Source organism: Anolis sagrei, chromosome 6, assembly GCF_037176765.1.
Source record: "Anolis sagrei isolate rAnoSag1 chromosome 6, rAnoSag1.mat, whole genome shotgun sequence".
NCBI lineage: Eukaryota > Metazoa > Chordata > Lepidosauria > Squamata > Dactyloidae > Anolis > Anolis sagrei.
The window spans coordinates 13,944,415-13,960,407 of record NC_090026.1 but is presented as its reverse complement, the minus strand read 5'-3'; positions in this window follow the sequence as shown (position 1 = coordinate 13,960,407).

Below are 15,993 nucleotides of genomic sequence, written 5' to 3'. Positions count from 1 at the left end.
CAGATGTTGTGGGATTTTCTACCTTGATATTCTGGGTTACGTGGCTGTGTGGAGAGGCCCTAAACCAGCACTGTCCTTGGCCATTCAGCACAGTTGGAAAATATGGATAGGGCAAGGTGTTTCTTGCTAAAGCCTGAAAGCCCCAGGCCTGGTTCACACATAAATGTGTTTCATGTATACAGAGTTTTTCAAAGGTTTCCATTTACAACATGAAGAGTCTGATTCAGGCATGTTAGCCTTTAATCCAGCATGAGGGAGAAGAATATATATTTCAAATGTCTAAATGCTAAATACTAACTCTGCTTGTTCAATCAGAGAGTTGCAAAAACTGCGTGCTATGCCAATAAAACATTTATTAAAGCATTATTTCAAAAAGAACAAATGTGAGAGCTGTTTTTTTAAAATAATATTTCTATTCCATTTCTTTCTCTTTCAACTTATTATTATTATACTTATTCATATCATGTCTTCTTCCTAGGTTCATCACAATATGTCATTCACACACAGAGAGAACATTTAGAATTTAAAGCAGGAATCTTCATACTTTATTGCAAAACGTTGCTATCCTACATGATCATGGATAGTGACAAAATGCTGGGATGATAACTTCAGTATTGCCTCTTTCTGAAATCATGCAACTACAACAATTTGCCGATCCATGGTCTTGCAGCTTTACTTCAGCTTAGCCTTGTAAATCCACCTTCCCACAGTGCTGGTGTTCTGTGAGTTTTTTAAATGTTATTTTAAAAAGGAACTTTGCAGTTTCAGTGAAGGGTAGTAAACATAAATAAATAAAACTTTAAACTAATGAATTACAGCCAGGTGGAGTGGAGGGGAGAGTGCGATTGAAGGAGAATTCCACAGATGTCACTTCACTGCCTTTAGGGAGGTGAGATAAGGAACATTTAATCTAGCCTATTTGGTTTTAGTTAGAATGTGACTACAGGCTGAAGGGTGAACTTTGGCATCACAATGACCAGGAGAAAGTCTTCTGATGTTATAGGAACACATCAATTAATTCTTGCAAATAGTCACAGGCAGCTGTTCTACTAGAGCAGTGGTTTCCAACCTTTTTTTGACCAGGGACCACTTTGACCAGGGTCCACTTTCCAACATTAGAACCAAAAAGGTTACAGATCAGATTTTGGTCAACTTTAGATTCAGTTTGGTTATTTAGGGTGCTGATTCAGAAAATTGCTTGGGATAGACCACATCATCCCTAGTTTCTGATAAAGAACATATGCCATCCAGTAGTCACCGTCTGCTCGCCCACAGAAAACCATATTTAATAGTCTAGAGCTGATGTGGTCTATCCAAGGGGTTGGGGCTGGTCAGTAACAGGGAAGGAGTGGCAGATGGCACCAAAAGTGTGGAAATAAAATAAAATAAATAAAGAGGAAGGAGGTTCGCAGCCTAGATTTTCGTCCTCATGGCCCACTGGTGGTCTGCGGCCCACAGGCTAAGAACCACTGCACTAGAGGAACTGATGATCTGCACACAGCCCTTGCCTCATACTCAAACCTGAGTCCACAAAACTGGAGGATTTGCACTTTCTTCATGAACCCAGAAATGAGACAAGAAAACTGGAGCCAAGCCCTGAGAGCAAGTGACCCTGCTGGGATGGGCATATCAGAGACTTGGAGCAACTACAAAAAAGCCCCACTCCTGTGTCTCCACACAATGTACTTGTGAGAGTGGTAAGCCAAAATGAAATTGTCTACTCAAAGACATCAAAACACAACCATGATCTTATGAAAGAATATGGTTCTTTTGATAACCTGAACTTTAGCTACACAGAGTTTTATTGTGCCCTGTAAAAAGTGAGCAGTACATTTAGATTGTGGGTAAGGTAATAGATGTTGCAGGGAGAGCTCCCCCTAATTGTTATTATTCCACTTTGACTGCAAATCTAAAACTAGCACTAGAATTCCAATGGTTTAGTCAATCCCTATGAACAAGAAGCCCCTGTGAACTTGATTCAAACAGTTCATAGGGATGAGTGGAGGTAGGGCAAAGATTTCAGTTTCAGAAATATGGTGGTTCAACATCACAGTCTGAATCTACACTCTCCAGAATTCACTTCATTCTGTGCTGCCTATAGGATAATAATAATAATAATAATAATAATAATAATAATAATAATAACAACAACAATACTTTATTTTTCTCTTGGAAACCTGCAAAGGGCAACACTGGCCAGATTTCCAAAGTGAACACATTGATTATCCATAAAGTGTGGTTTCGAATCCCAATGCCAACTGCAACCTGATAATGAGGCAGAGAAAACTAAATCAATGGAAATGCAAATTCTGTTAACACTTTCATCCATAAAAAGCCTTCAGAGATTCTTGTTTCCTCTTGACTTTGTCTCTACCATGCAATGATGGACAGCTGCTTCCATGCCCGCAAGTCTGGTGAACCTGTTTTTGGTCTAAAGGTTGAAAGAACAGCCTACACTTCTGGATGTATTTGGATTTAGGATTCAACACCTTGGACATGTCCCTGAGAATTCAAACTAAAACCGCAGGACTTACATGGAACTCCTAATATATTGCTGCCAGTTTTTCTACTTATTGGCCTTTCCCAGGAAGACTCAAGATGGCAGATCCAAAAGGAAGGTCTAGCTTAGGTGTTCAAAAAATGTGGACCATGGGCCACATCATGTGACCTTTGAGAATTTTATGTGCCCCTTGGAACCACACTTACCCCTCAGTGGCATCCAACCTGTAAAACTGACTGATGCCTTCCACCCCGCCCCACTGCAAATAAATTGTTATAATTAAAAGCTCTTTGCCAGTATCATCAATATCATCACCACCACCTTTGAGCACTTCTGATCTACACTGAGCAATTCTGATGCACATCAAACACTTCCATTGTGCTCTGCCATATCTTAGTCAGTGTCCCGATACAGATTGGTGAGTGCCCCATTACTCCCCCAAGCGCATTGTTCTTGGAGCCATACTGCATCAGCCACTTCACTGCCTAGTGTGTATAGATCAATGGTTCCCAACCTTTTTTTTGACCAGGGCCCACTTTGACCAGAGTCCACTTGACCGGGGACAACTTTGACCAGGGACCACTCTCCAACATTAGTACCCAAAGGGGTAAGGCTGATTCAATGCAGAAAGGAGTGGAAATAAAAAGCAATAAATAAAGAGAATGGAGGTTTTTGTTATAGCGGCCCACTGCTGGGCCACGTCTAGTCCACTTATACTCCAATGAAAATATAGCCTAAGTAGACATTTACAGTCAGCCCTCTGTACCTACTGATTCTCAATCAATCATCTACAGCTGTGTTTCTCAACCTGGGGGTCAGGAGGGTATGAGGGGGTGTCAGAGGGATCACCAAAGACCATCGGAAAACACAGTATTTTCAGCTGGCCATGAGGATTCTGTGTGGGACGTTTGGCCCAATTCTCTGGTTGGTGGGGTTCAGAATGCTCCTTGATTATAAGTGAATTATAAATCCCAGCAACTGCAACTCCCAAATGTCAAGGTCTATTTTCCCCAAACTCCACCAATGTTCTCATTTTGGCATATTGAGTATTCATGCCAAGTTTGATCCAGATCCATCATTGTTTGAGTCCACAGTACTCTCTGGATGTAGGTGAACTACAACTCCAAAACTCAAGGTCAATGCCCACCAAATCCTTCCAGTACTTTCTGTTGGTCATGGGAGTTCTCTGTGCTAGGATTGGTTCAATTCCATTGTTGGTGGAGTTCAGAATGCTCTTTGATTGTAGGTGAACTATAAATCCCAGCTACTACAACTCCAGTGACTGAAAATACATCCTGCATACCACATACATTACAATTCATAACAATAGCAAAATTACAGTTATGAAGTAGCAACAAAAATAATTTTATGGTCGGGAGTCACCATAACATGAGGAACTGTATTAAGAGGTTGCGGCATTAAGAAGGTGGAGAAACACTGATCTACAGCTTGAAAATATTACAAAAGAAAATCAATTTTATATAAGGTGTTGCTATACCACTGTATACAATGGGACTTGAGCATCCATGGATTTTGGTAGATACCAAGAGCCTACTGTATACAGAGGCGGCCCTAGGTAATTTTCAATGGTAAGCAAACAGTATTTTGCCCCCCCCCCCCCAACCAATCACTGATATACATTTTCTGTTCGTTGTGGGAGTTCTGTGTGCCATATTTGGTTCAATTCCATCATTGGTGGAGTTCAGAATGCTCTTTGATTGTAGGTGAACTATACATCCCAGCAGGCATGTAGCAGGCTTCAGCCCCCCCCTCCGAAATTCTCATGGTGGTTCGCGAAAAGGCCTTACTGGTGCATTATTTAAACTGTTACGTTTATTCATATCATGAGCTGATCACCATACTCAATATATCCCATATGCATGGGGGTATTGGGGTAATGATACAAAAGGTTTGGTAGGATAGACCCTCTTTCATTCAGACTCAGCCCCCCCCCCCCGAAACTCAGCCCCCCGAACCCCCCCTGAAAAAAACTCAGCCCCCCCCCCCCCCGAATCGAAATCCTGGCTACGGGCCTGCATCCCAGTAACTACAACTCACATATGCCAAGGTCTATTTCCCCCCCCCCCCCCAAGAGCGCCTCAGAAGCAACCCTGGACAAAATCGACTATACTGCAAATGCTTACTTCGCGTAATGGGTTGAGCAACCCCTGACTGTATATATTATGCATTATAAGTATATATAATTGCTATGTCATACACTTCTCATATAACTCCCTCCTTTCATTTTAGTGCACTTCCCAGTTTGTATTATTTATGCCTCCCCAATTTGTGTGTGTGTGTGTGTGTCGGGAGCAACTTGAGAAACTGCAAGTTGCTTCTGGTGTGACAAAATTGGCTGTCTGCAAGGATGTTGCCCAGGGGACGCCCGGATATTTTACCATCCTGTGGGAGGCTTCTCTCACGTCCTTGCACAAGGAGCTGGAGCTAGCAGACGGAAGCTCACCCCACTGCCAATCTTTCGGTCAGCACTCCTGCTGGCACAAGGGTTTAACCCATTGCACCACTGGGTCTTATTTTTAATGCAGTTTGCTCCATGTAGCAGGCAAAAAGAGCAGTCAATGAAGGAGGAAAAAAGAAAGACCATATTACAGATGAATTGATGTAATTTGTAAAAAAAAAACAAAAAAAACTCATAGTTGTCTCCCATTTGCAATACCTGAACAGAACAGTTGCTGACAAGGGATTTTAGACATCATTTGTAGAGTTGCCAAGTTGACAGCAAGTAACAACAAACTCTAAATTGGTTCAGTGACTCCAAATGGCATATATTTCTATTACCGCTATTATTAAAAAAAATAACAAAAAGTTTTCAATTTGTATCTTCCCTGCCAGGGCATCTTCAAACTGATGTATTCTATTTTGAGTGAGGGAGGGATTTTTTTTTTATTATCAAGCAACTCCTTGCATTTTAGGATCTGTTGTGCTTATAGTAGCATCTAATGAAACTTTGTACATCAACCAATTAAAAGCTCTCAAACTGCATTTCCTGGTATTTTATTACGTAATATGTTTTTAACCCATACTGTATTTATTTATCAACTGAAAATTTGTCAATGAAATTGGGATGTACTAGATTTTCATTTCTGTTCATAGCAGGGAAAGTGATCATCCGGGAGTCCCTGCTCTCGCTCCCGCCTACATCGCAAACGTGTTGGCCAGGACGAGAGACAGGGCCTTCTCGGCTGTGGCCCCCCACTTGTGGAACGCGCTTCCAAAGGAGATAAGATCGGCCTCATCCCTCCTGACTTTCAGGAAGAAAGTGAAATCGTGGTTGTGGGACCAGGCTTTCAGACAGCAGGCTTAATTAGCACTTTGGTTGGAAATTGACTGGAATGACGATACAGCTGATGAAATTGTATTATTGTTTTAATTAATGTTTATTAATGCTTTGTGTATTTTAATTGTGTTGTATTATTGTAATTTTTTATATGAAGCGGCATCGAATCATTGCCTAATGTAAGCCGTCCTGAGTCCCCCTTCACGTAGAGAAGAGACAGGGTAGAAATACCGGAAATAAATAATAAATAATAAACAAATACGCTAAATCAGGACAAGAAATAAAGAATAACACTCAAAAAAAGGGGGGGGGATTCTGGACAGGAAACACTCAGGGCTAGCTAAAACTTCCCAACAAAGGATTTCCCCAGGCAGCAACCAGCCAGGGTTCGAAGCTACAAGGCCATTAAATGCTAATCAAGGTGGCCAATTGCAACATTCACAATTGCCTCCAACAGGCCTTTCTCTCACCCTGAGCATTCCACAGATATATAAACCCCACTTGCCTAGTTTCCAACAGACCTCACAAGCTCCAAGGATGCCTGCCATAGATATGGGCAAAACGTCAGGAGGGAATGCTTCTGGAACATCACCATAAGCTTGGAAAACTCACAGCAACCCGGAAACTTTCAACTTTCAGCACCCTCTGGCTCTCATGGTCAATGAATAGCTTTTCCAAGCAAAGCTCTTAGATATTCTTTATTCTTTCTCTTCGCTGTACATTGTAGATCATAGGGCCTGTCTACATTGAGAAATAAAATTGTATTCATCTCTATTGGCCACTCCTAACATATTACATTCATGACAATTCATATCCTAACCAGTTCTTTAGCTCTTACACTGCTTTAAAAATAATTCTTTTACTTGGTCAAAGATCCCCATGAAATCCGTAGGTTTTTAAAGTGACTGTCCCCAATAGGCAGGGAGGCCCCAGTGGTGCAGTTGGTTAAAGCACTGAGTTATTGAATTACCTGACTGAAAGGTTGGCAGTTTGAATCCATGGAGCGGGTTGAGCTCCCACTGTTAGCCCCAGCTTCTGCCAACCTAGCAGTTCGAAAACATGCAAATGTGAGTAGATCAATAGGTATCTGTGTTGTTGTAGGTTTTTCCGGGCTATATGGCCATGTTCTAGAGGAATTTTCTCCTGACGTTTCACCTGCATCTATGGCAAGCATCCTCAGAGGTAGTGAGGATGCTTGCCATAGATGCAGGCAAAACGTCAGGAGAAAATGCCTCTAGAACATGGCCATATAGCCCAAAAAAACCTACAACAACCCAGTGATTCCAGCCATGAAAGCCTTTGACAATACATTCAATAGATATCACTTCGGCAGGAAAATAACGGCACTACATACAGTTATGATGCTGGCCACATTACCTTGGAGGTGCCTATGGACAATGCCAGCTCTTCAGCTTAGAAATGGAGATGAGCACCAACCCCCAGAGTCGGACATGACTGGACTTAATGTCATGGGAAACCTTTACCTTCTACCCCAATAGGCTTCTTTGCATTGAAGTCAAGGTTGAGTTAGGGATGGCTGAACTAGTTGGTGGGAGGTGACTAGGGCCAGTAGGTCAAGTAATCATAAACGTCAGATATGGCTGAAACAAGATCTTAACTAATATAAAGGTCCTATGGTCAGCAAAACATGAGCATCAGAAAGAAAAGATACAGCAGAAACGTGTAAGTAGCTAATGAAGTTCTTTAAGGGGTCAATGTCTTGCCTCAATGACATTTGAAATAGTTACTGTACTTTATGCAAACTCAGTTCTGCAGAAGATCTGTGGTGAAGTTATCAGGAACACTGTGGTCAAAATTTCAGATTGCATCAACAAGATTGTTGCTATAGGATAAAAGTCAAAAGGACATTGCTAGTCAGATAACTTCCTCAATAAATTGGATTGGTCAAAAATATTTGGAGAAATAATAATAATAATAATAATACTTTATTTATACCGCGCTACCATCTCCCCAAGGGACTCGGTGTGGCTTACATGAGGCCGAGCCCGCAATAAAAACAATACAAGCAATACAAGCAATAACAGGTACAATACAAAGCAATTAAAATAAACACATACACAATAGCATAAACATTAAACTAATACAGTGCACATTTAAAACTATGGCTGGGCCAAGTGTAATTACAGTTTAAAAAATAATGCTAGGCATGGATAAGATACAGGAGATGGGGTGTCGGTGGAGAAATACAAGCAGTCCTAAATCAATATAAAGTGCTTTGTGGGACATAGTGCTAAGCGTTCATTATTCTGGGAAGGCACACTGGAACAACCACGTTTTCAAGCTCCTCCTGAAGACTGCCAAAGATGGGGCATGTCTGATGTCATTAGGGAGAGAGTTCCAGAGTCGAGGGGCCACCACCGAAAAGGCCCTCTCTCTCGTCCCCACCAATCGCGCTTGTGATGCAGGTGGGAGCGCGAGTAGGGCCTCTCCAGATGATTGAAGAAACCATTCAAGGTTCACTTCTAAGTTGTTGGGTTAAAAAAAAAAAAGCTTTGCCAGAAGATTGGAACTCCTTCTCTTCTCAAACATATAAATAATCTTTATTTATATCCCATGCAATCTCCCAAAGGGACTCGGAGTGGCTCACAACATAAATAATACAATAAAGTACAACACAATAAACTACACAAAGTAGAATAAACAATTAATAACACAACCAAAAAATATAAAACAATGAAATACAATACAACAAACAAACATTGTAAAACATTAGATGAAAAACTTTACTACTGAGGTGGAGTAGAAAATAGAAATTTACTGAAACAGAAGGTTGGCTTCTGAGAAGTCTTGCACTGACCAAAGTTAAAAGACAGTTATCTCAAAAAGATCCACACTTCTAGGTTTAAAATGTGTAATTGAGTACTTTGGAAAAGGTAAAACTAGTACCTGCTAGGGTTCTGAGTAATAAGATATTTTTATCAATATTCTGAGCCTGTATAAGGCACAAAGTCACTGTGGTGTAAAAATGAGTGATTTGCACTAGGACTCTGAAGGGGTGATCGAGGTCCAACTCTCCACTCAGGTAGGAAGGCACTGGATGACAATTCCTTTGAAGTCTCCAGTTTCAATATGATCTCTGAAATAAAGAGGCCTGATACAAAGCCTGAGTAAAATCAAGGCTATCTTTTTGGCCTATATCTATTTTATTGGTTAGTTCCTGGGAGACTTGCTAAGGTTGGAGGAGCAAAACTATGTGAGCCTTAACCAATGGACAAGTATCAACTCATGTCCACCTCCTCAGCTCATCCTTGGGTGAAACACTTGACCCTTAGGGCAATTCAATTCCATGGTTGCATATTCCAGCCAGTCATTTACTGGAAGTCCAGCCCAAGCCCTCTCTCCCATGTCCCAGATTAGCCACAAGGGCAGACTCCTTCATAGCCTCCTAAGATACAGAAACTAAAAAGAACCATTCCAGAAGTTCACATCAATTCTTATTCTCCCCACCACCACCAAATACCAGCCAATGACAACCTATTTTAAGGATAACATTTGTACATATTTATTTATTTATTTATTTATCGTATTAGAAGCGAACCAAACAGTTGTATTGTTTGTTTGTTTTTTTAAAAAAACACACAAACACAAAAGGTTTGCTAACTTGGCATTCTATTTAATGTCCTTTGACCAGTAGCTGGCCAATTGGAGTGCCTCTGGTGTTGCTATAAGAAGGTCCCCCATTGTGCATTTGGCAGGGCTCAGGTTGCACTTGTAGTAGGTGGTCTGTGGTTTGCTCTTCTCCACACTCGCATGTCGTGGATTCCACTTTGTAGCCCCATTTCTTAAGGCTGGCTCTGCATCTCGTGGTGCCAGAGCGCAATCTGTTCAGCATCTTCCAAGTCACCCAGTTTTCTGTGTGCCAGGAGGGAGTCTCTCATTTGGTATCAGCCATTGATTGAGGTTCTGGATTTTAGCCTGCCACGTTTGGACTCTTGCTTGCTGAGGTGTTCCAGTGAGTGTCTCTGTAGATCTTAGAAAACTATTTCTTGATTTAAGTCATTGGTTTTCTGGCTGATATTTAAACAGGGGATAGGCTGGAGATGTCACTGCTTTGGTCCTTTCACTATTGGTTGCTACTTCCCGGCAAATGTCAGGTGGTGCAATACTGGCTAAATAATGTAATTTCTCCAGTGGTGTAGGGCGCAGACACCCTGTGATAATGTGGCATGTCTCATTAAGAGCCACATCCACTGTTTTTGCATGGTGAGATGTGTTCCATACTTGTTGGAAGACTATTAAAGCTCCACAAGGAAGATCCATTTAGTGAACAAACTCTTCAGGCCATCTCTGAAGCCAAGAAAGAACAGTGGATAAAGCTGATAATAGAAGTCGACATGGGCAGGAGCAGCCAGAAGGCTTGGAGGCTGCTAAGACGGTTGAGCAATGACCCCTCACAAACTAATACCCATGCCACATAAAGGCAGATCAGATAGCACACCAACTCTTGAAGAATGGGAAACCCAACCTTGCCACCAAAGTAGGAAAGAAACCAATAGTCAGACAAAAAATGTAGATATCAAGATGCTTGATTACAAAGCTATTGTCCTTCCAACTCTGTTGCATGCCTGAGAAACATAGACAATCTACAAACATCACTCTTGACTTCTAGAATGATTCCATCAGCATTACCTCTGAAAAGTCCTGCATATCTTTTTAAGGATTTTAAGAGATTAAATTCTGAAAAATACCAAGACTCGCCATTTGGAAACAATTTAAGATCCAGTATAAAGAAGGAAGAATGAGTCAATTGCCAAATTAGCCCCACTTCGTGAAGTGTCATCTCAAGGCAGTGAAGAAAAATTAATTCATATACCCTTTAGTACAGTTGTTCCCAACCTTTTTTTGACCAGGGACCACTTGACCAGAGACCACTTTGACCAGGGACCACTTTGATCAGGGACCGCTTTGACCAGGGACCACTCCCCAACATTCGTACCAAAAGGGTTATGAATCGGTTTTTGGTCTACTTTAGATTCGGTTTGGGGTGCTGATTTAAAAAATTTCACTGGATAGACCACATCAGCTCTAGTTTCTGGTACAGAACATATGCCATGTTCAGTGACAGGGGAGAAGTGGCAGGCAGCATGGAAGGAGCAGAAATAAATAAATAAATAAATAAGGGAAGGAGGCTTGCGGACCAGATTTTCATCCTCGCGCACACTGGTTAAGAACCACTACTTTTGTACAATAGATATTTTAAATTAGAAGGAAGATGGTCCACCATATGGAGAGAGTCCTTCAAGTTATAGAGACTTTTTATTTGAGAACATTAACAAGAGTATTCTTCAGTCCTAACAACAGATATCAGGTGTTGCTTACGGTAAGAGAGCAATGGACATTGGTGAGGAAAATGTCCTTGAAAAGATGGTGGAAGAAGTCATGGAGAAATGAACTACAGAGGACATCCAGATGAAGCTAACCAACTACCACCACTACAATTCTAGAGAGTATTCTGAAGCCCACAATAAAAGAGGCTATGAGAGACCAACCCTTGATGAAAATGAAGCCTTGCTTTTCCTCCTTTAAAGATGCAAATGACTGAAAGGCCTAAATTGCAATGACTGGATTTAAATCAAGAGACGATGTAGAAACTACATTTTTTGTCCAAAAACATCACAAAGGAACTTACAATGCCACCAAAAGACCTCTAGAGACATTCTAGACCTGGACTGTAAACTTTAAAAGAAATAGACACTCTAAAATAAAGCCTTATCAAAAAAAGCATGATGTCAGTTACAATACAGTATTTTCCAAAATATGTGGCCATCATGAACTTTTTTTCACATTTTCAGTTAAAATTGAATAATATCCTTCCTCTTTTCTCCATGTTTTTAATTTGCACTATCATTGCAAGTGATGACTATTCTTCCTCTTTCTGTCTATATATAACTCTCTCAGATGTCAGGCTGGGCAGAGAAGGTGTCCCTGCAGAAATTGACCTACATTACTCAATTAAAGACTGAACACAGGTAAGCTGGGTGATGCTCACAGTCTGGTTTTCAATGGTCTCAATTTCATTGAGGGGAAAGTTAGATCTATGAAGACAGCTAGACGGGGGAATATTTCCCTGTTGGTTTCCCTGGACCTCTCAGCAGCTTTTGATACCATTGACCATGGTATCCTTCTGGACCGTCTCTCTGGGATGGGGCTTGGGGGCACTGTTTTCCAGTGGCTCCAGTCCTTCCTGGAGGGCCGGTCCCAGATGGTGGAGTTGAGGGACTCCTGTTTGACTTCCTGATTGGTGGCTTGTGGGGGCCCTCGGGGTTCAGTTCTGCCCCCCATGCTGTTTAACATTTACATGAAACCACTGGGAGACTTTGGTGTCAAATTTATGTGGATGACACACAACTGTATTACTCCTTTCCACCCAAAGCTAAGGATGCCGTCCTGGTCCTAAACCAATTTGGAGGCAAAAATTACGTCAGAAGCAAAAGGATTTTTAAAATTGGGATGTGGTGGAGGTTTAGGGACTATAGAAGTGAAATCTATGCCCACCTCTGCTCTAACCATTGGTGTCTGCCCAGCCCTGGTCTACTGCACACAATAGCTGTCAAATGTATACCTAGGAAACCCATATCTCTTCTTTCTTATTCCAGCCCCCTTCTTTCTGTAATTTCCAAGGACTTGCCACAATGATCCCGAAAGTCTCCTGCTTACTACTGATCTCTTTGGCCTATCTTCTGATGCAAACCTGCGAAGGCCAGACCTGGAAGGACTTTCAAAAAAAGCACATCGATTACCCAATGCCACAAATTAAGAAGCCTAATGCCCACTGTGACCAAATGATGAAGGGAAGAGGAATGACTACACCTAAATGCAAACCAATCAATACTTTCATTAATGACACTACCACAAACATTCTGGACATCTGTGGAAATGGAGGCGTTCCATCTGTCAATCCAACCGGTTATTTCGACAGCAAACATTATTTTAAGGTCCTCCAATGTGATAGACCTAGTGGTTCCCCTCCCAATTGTTTTTACCGTGGCAATCTGCAGTCCAATCGCCTCCGTGTAGCCTGTGATGCCCAGAAGCAACCGGTGCACCTGGAGCCGGTCCTGCCCTGACCAGAGGGTGATGCTATTCACTTCCCAGCTGCTGAGCCATGGAGTTTGAGACAACGTTAACACCATCTGTGTACCAATGTGCTTAATACTTCTGTATCTCAGCAATGCATCTTCAAACTTCTGGAACTTGATACCTAGTGCTTACAATTTGGAGAGAAAAGATGATGTGAAATAGTTTGTGGCCTCATCTCTTCACTCCTTCATTGTTCCTTTATTTCTTATTATTTTCTCTTCCTTTCCTGGTTACCCCTCCTCTGAGGAGTGTCACCAAGCTACACTCTCTCCAAGGGGTTTGCAGACCCATCACCACTTCATAGGTGGAAAGCAGGACACATGTGGCACCTTCTATCCTAACTGTTTAATGCAGTTCAAAACTAGCCTCAAACTATAGGCAGTTGTTGTGGGCAAACAACAAACTCTCACATAAGCGTGCAAAAAAGTCCTGAATGTACATCAGTGCTCTGAGGTTTGTGCCACCACCATTCAGGCCACAAATTGGTTCCAGATGTGACCATCTGCCCTTTCTTCAATTCCTGTTTGAAACTGTGGCCTGTGTTGTATTAATGGGGGAAAACAGTAAAACACATAAGCTAGGAGAGGCTACAGCTGTTTGCTTTTCCCCAAGCCTACTTGAAAGAGTAAGATCCCATCCCTGCATCTTCTCTTCCTCCTGAATGTTAGGGCCATTCCACGCAGTCATATAACCCAGAATGTCAAGGCAGATCATCCACAATATCTGCTTTGAACTGGATTATCTGAGACCACACTGCCATATAATTCGGTTCAATGTGGAAGAGGCCTTATTGGTCTAACACAATTTTTGTTCCTGGGTTATAAATGTCATGTCTTAATTGGTTATATCATAAAAACATTGAAAAAGTTTATCAAACCACAAGAACGTTGTGGTTTTTTTTTAAAAAAAATTATTAAAGTTTGATAATAATACATTAAAAAAAGAAGAAGAAGAAAGAAATATGGGGAATGGGGGATAACTCAGTTCAAAGCAGATGTTGTGGGATTTTCTACCTTGATATTCTGGGTTACGTGGCTGTGTGGAGAGGCCCTAAACTAGCACTGTCCTTGACCATTCAGCACAGTTGGAAAATATGGATAGGGCAAGGTGTTTCTTGCTAAAGCCTGAAAGCCCCAGGCCTGGTTCACATATAAATGTGTTTCATGTATACAGAGTTTTTCAAAGGTTTCCATTTACAACATGAAGAGTCTGATTCAGGCATGTTAGCCTTTAATCCAGTATGAGGGAGAAGAATATATATTTCAAATGTCTAAATGCTAAATACTAACTCTGCTTGTTCAGTCAGAGACTTGCAAAAACTGCGTGCTATGCCAATAAAACATTTATTAAAGCATTATTTGAAAAAGAACAAATGTGAGAGCTATTTTTTAAAATAATATTTCTATTCCATCTTTTCTCTTTCAACTATTTATTATTATTAATATTAATATTAATATCTTGTCTTCTTCCTAGGTTCATCACAATATGTCATTCACACACAGAGAAAACATAATATCTCATTTCGAATTTAAAGCAGGAATCTTTGTACTTTATTGCAAAAAGTTGCTATCCCACATGATCATGGATAGTGATAAAATGCTAAATGATAGCTTAAGATTTGTCTCTTTCTGCAGTCATGCAACTACAACAGTTTGCCGATCCATGGTCTCACAGCTTTACTTCAGCTTAGCCTTGTAAATCCACCTTCCCACAGTGCTGCTGCTCTGTGATTTTTTTAAATGTTATTTTAAAGAGGAGCTTTGTAGTTTCAGTGAAGGGTAGTAAAAATAAATAAATAAAACTTTAAACTAATTAATTACAGCCAGGTGGAGTGGCAGGGAGAGTGGGATTGAAGGACAATCCCACACATGTCACTTCAGTGCCTTTAGAGAGGTGGGATAAGGAACATTTAATCTAGCCTATTTGGTTTTAGTTGGAATGTGACTACAGGCTGAAGAGTGAACTTTAGCATCACAATGACAAAGAGTGAAGGAGATAGTCACAGGCGGCTTTTCTACTAGAGCAGTGGATCCCAACCTATTTTTGACCAGTGACCACTTTGACCAGGGTTCACTTTCCAACATTAGCACCAAAAGGGTTACAAATCGGTTTTGGGTCAACTTTAGATTTGGTTTGATTATTAGGAGTGCTGATTCAGAAAATTGCATTGGATAGACCACATCATATCTAGTTTCTGATACAGAACATATGCCATCCAGTAGTCACCATCTGCTCACCCACAGAAAAAAAACTAGCACTAGAATTCCAATGGTTTAGTCAATCCCTGCGAACAAGAAGCCCCTGTGAACTTGAGTCAAACAGTTCATAGGGATGAGTGGAGGTATGGCAAAGATTTCAGTTTCAAAAATATGGTGGTTCAACATCACAGTCTGAAGCTACACTCTCCAGAATTCACTTCATTCTGTGCTGCCTGTAGGATAATAATAATAATAATAATAATAATAATAATAATAATAATAACAACAACAATAAATTTTTCTCCTGGAAACCTGCAAAGGGCAGAACTGGCCAAATTTTCAAAGTGAACACATTCATTATCTATACAGTTTGGTTTCGAATCCCAATGCCAACTGCAACCTGATAATGAGGCAGAGAAAACGAAATCAAAGGAAGTGCAAATTTGGTAACACTTTCATCCATAAACAGCTTTCAGAGATTTTTGTTTCTTTTTGACTTTGTCTCCACCATACAATGGCAGACAGCTGCTTCCATGCCAGCGAGTCAGGTGAACCTGTTCCAGGTTTTTAGTCCGATGGTTAAAGGAGCAGCCTAAACTCCTGGGTGTATTTGGGATTAGGATTCAACACCTTGGACAGCTCCCTGAGAATTCAAACTAAAACCACAGGACTTACATGGAACTCCTAATCAATTTCTGCCAGTTTTTCTACTTATTGGTCTTTCCTAAGAAGATTCAAGATGGCCGATCCAAAAGGAAAGTCTAGCTTAGGTGTTCAGAAAATGTGGACCATGGGCCACATTTTTATGTGCCCCTTGGAACCACACTTACCCCTCAATGATATCCAACCTGTAAAAATGACTGATGCCTTCCACCATCACCACCCCGCCCCACCAC